Source organism: Triturus cristatus, chromosome 7 (assembly GCF_964204655.1).
Source record: "Triturus cristatus chromosome 7, aTriCri1.1, whole genome shotgun sequence".
Taxonomy (NCBI): Eukaryota; Metazoa; Chordata; class Amphibia; order Caudata; family Salamandridae; genus Triturus; species Triturus cristatus.
Window position 1 is genome coordinate 1877516978 of NC_140590.1, and position 4168 is coordinate 1877521145.

The following is a 4168-nucleotide window of genomic DNA, read 5'->3' on the forward strand; positions in this document are numbered from 1 at the left end:
TGGTTGGATTCCATGATTGGATTGTTTGATTTACTGTCAGACCCCAGTAAAGTGCGCCAGGGGCGCCAGGGCATGTAAATGCGAACACCGCTGGTGGGCTTGCAGCACTGGTTGTGCCACCCACAGAAACGGCCGGTAAAATATGTCTGAGGTCTGCCACCGCAGAACCTGCGTGCAGTCTGGTACTGACATGCTGACCGGCAAGTGCCCACACTTGCCAGTCCCTAAAACCTTCCCTTAGCTGCATGTTAGTCACCCCTCTGGTAGGCCCACGGGCAGGGTGCGTTGTAAGCCTAAGGTAGGACAAGCCCGGATGCGTGGCATGTCCTAGTAGTGAATTACCGCCATCTTGTTGTTCACTACTGCAAGGCTACCCTGTTCTCATAGGCCAGTATGGGCGGCCTGGATTATTACACCCTATGATCCTAACTGACCCAGGGAACATGGTAGAAGATCGAGTTTAGTATGCCTGAACTCGGAATAATAAGGTACATCTTTTCGCAAGGTTTATTTTAATATTCCGGGTTTGCAAATGCCGCTTTTAGAAAGTCGGCCTTTGCTTGCCTAAACATTTCAGCCGCCTCTGCGTGATGTGTATCTGATGTCTGGCTGGTGTGAGTGACAGGGCTGGGGGAACCCAGATGGGCAGGGCTAGGTAGCCTGGTATGAATAGGACGATCGACAGGTAGATGGGTGGGAGGAGTGCTCCTAGGTTCTGAATAGGACAGTGCTCCGCTACCTCGATGCCGGCTCCACCCCCTGTGGAGCGTCTGATGACTCTGCCCTGCACTCTGAAGAAGAAGCCTGCATCACGTAAACAAAGTGCTCAGAAACCGGACTGAACTAGGCAAGGGCCCCCCTGGCCTGGGAGAACAAAAGATTTGTGGTATAAATGGAGGAGCCCTGCTCCTAAGAAACTAGATCCGCTTTTGACCAAGAAGAATCTCTGCCTGAGGAGGAGGCACCGGGAAAGCTGTAGGAGGAAGACTGTCCCTATCCTGGGGGATTGGCCTGCAGTGGTGACCTTGCTGCCAAAGGAGAGAAGAGAAACTGTTGCTGAAAACTTTACTTTACTTTTACTTTCAAGACTTGTGCTTTTCCAAAACGATCTCCAAGGGCTTGGAACTGAGCTTGCCCCCTGAACTGAGCCCCAGGACCATTGGGCTCTACCTGATCTTCACTCGCCTGCTGCTGGACTGTGGTGTCCTTTCCCTCGCCGGAGCTGTGACCCTCGTGCCCAGTCCCTCCCTGAGCCGTGACCAGGACTGCTTAGCCGCCCCCGCCTTGGGAAGAGCCTCGCTCGATCGGAGCCGCTCCCCCTACGCTGTGCTGGGCTGCCCCGTCACCTCGCTCGTGGAGGCTCGCTGTGCACCTTCACCCTCCCGCCGGAATCGGCGTGTGAGCATCTCCAAGCCTCGGACGGCCCGGACGCATCTGCGTGCCCGGCTGCCCCGCTTTGTTCACCCGCCACCTACAACACCCCGCTCTTGTCGTGAGCCTGAGGATCAGACACCCTCGTGAAGTGTGGGAGCCCCGGACGCCGCCTCGCTCTTCTGTCGAAGAGCCGCTGAAATCCCGCACCCGCCTTTGCGTCAAGAAACAAGGTACTGTACTTACGAACTCGACCGCGAGCTCGCATCGGATCCAGGGTCCGCAACGTTCTTATTTCCCTGTCATCTGCTGTGTGCTTCCGGGGCGCTGCCTCAGCACAAAGTACGCTGAGGCCTACCGTTACCTTGTGCCCGCCTAAAGAACTTTACGTAAAACAAAGAGAACTTTACCGTATTTCCAAGAATTGTGGCCCCATCAGTTCAACGTTACTGGGCCTTGTATTTGAATCTGCTGAATCTACATAAAAGCTTATTTTTATATACTTCCTGATTGGTGTCCATTTGTGGTGCATGCAAGGGGTTTACTGTATGTGTAATTGCATTTGCTTAACCGTGTACGCCTGAGACTTAGCCTAGACTGCTCGCGCCACGCACCTAGAGGGTGAGCAGGGGTTATTCTGGGGAGTCATCCTTCGCCCTGACAAGAAGTAAAGGGTCCCTGCTTGTTGTGGGTTCACACCTGCGTCAACCAGAGCCCCCTCATTTCTAACACTGACTATAGCTGGGCTCCTTACATGGCTGCAGACCCTTTCTACATCAAGGAATCCTTGTAACATCTGTCCAGCACAGACTATAGCTGGGCTCCTTGCATTACTGCAGACCCTTTACATATCAAAGACTCCTTGTAGCATCTGTCCAGCACAGACTATAGCTGGGCTCCTTGCATTACTGCAGACCCTTTCTACATCAAGGACTCCTTGTAACATCTGTCCAGCACAGACTATAGCTGGGCTCCTTGCATTACTGCAGACCCTTTACATATCAAAGACTCCTTGTAACGTCTATCCAGCACAGACTATAGCTGGGCTTCTTACATGGCTGCAGACCCTTTCTACATCAACGTCTCCTTGTAACATTAGTCCAGCACAGAGTATAGCTGGGCTCCTTGCATGGCTGCGGACCCTTTACACATCAAAGACTCCTTGCAATATATGTCCAGCACCGACTATAGCTGGGCTCCTTGCATTACTGCAGACCCTTTCTACATCAAAGACTCCTTGTAACATCTGTCCAGCACCGACTATAGCTGGGCTCCTTGCATTACTGCAGACCCTTTCTACATCAAAGACTCCTTGTAACATCTGTCCAGCACCGACTATAGCTGGGCTCCTTACATGGCTGCAGACCCTTTCTACATCAAGGACTCCTTGTAACATCTGTCCAGCACAGACTATAGCTGGGCTCCTTGCATTACTGCAGACCCTTTACACATCAAAGACTCCTTGTAGCATCTGTCCAGCACAGACTAGAGCTGGGCTCCTTGCATTACTGCAGACCCTTTCTACATCAAAGACTCCTTGTAGCATCTGTCCAGCACAGACTATAGCTGGGATCCTTACATGGCTGCAGACCCTTTCTACATCAAGGACTCGTTGTAATATCGGTCCAGCACAGACTATAGCTGGGCTCCTTGCATTACTGCTGACCATTTCTACATCAAGGACTCCTTGTAACATTCATTACTGCGGACTCTTTCAACATCAAAGACACCTTGTAACATCCATCCATCACCGACTATAGCTGGGCTCCTTACATGGCTGCAGACCCTTTCTACATCAAGGACTCCTTGTAATATCTGTCCAGCACCATCTATAGCTGGGTTCCTTACTTGGCTGTGGACCCTTTCTACATCAAAGACTCCTTGTAACATCTGTCCAGCACAGACTATAGCTGGGCTCCTTGCATGGCTGTGGACCATTTACACATCAAAGACTCCTAGTAACATCTGTCCAGCACCGTCTATAGCTGGGTTCCTTACATGGCTGCGGACCCTTTCTACATCAAAGACTCCTTGTAACATCTGTCCAGCACAGACATTATCTGGGCTCCTTGCATGGCTACGGTCCCTTTACACATCAATGACTCCTTGTAACATCTGTCCAGCACATACTATAGCTGGGCTTCTTGCATTACTGCTGACCCTTTCTACATCAAGGACTCCTTGTAACATCTGTCCAGCACTGACTATAGCTGGGCACCTTACATGGCTTCAGAACCATTCTACATCAAAGACTCCTTGTAACGTCTGTTCAGCACAGACTATAGCTGGGCTCCTTGCATTAATGCAGACCCTTTACACATCAAAGACTACATGTAACATCTGTCCAGCACCGACTATAGCTGGGCTCCTTGCATGACTGCTGACCCTTTACACATCAAAGACTCCTTGTAACATCTGTTCAGCACAGACTATAGCTGGGCTCCTTACATGGCTGCGGACTCTTTACACATCAAAGACGCCTTGTAACATCTGTCCAGCATAGACTGTAGCTGGGATCCTTGCATTACTGCAGACTCTTTCTACATCAGACTCCTTGTAACATCTGTACAGCACAGACTATAGCTGAGCACCTTACATGGCTGCAGACCGTTTCCACATCAAAGACTCCTTGTAACATCCATCCATCACCGACTAAAGCTGGGCTCCTTACCTGGCTTCAGACCCTTTCTGGATCCAAGATTCTTTGTAACATCAGTACAGCAACGACTATAGCTGGGCTCCTTGCTTTACTGCTGACCCATTCTACATCAAAGACTCCTTGTAACGTCCATCCATC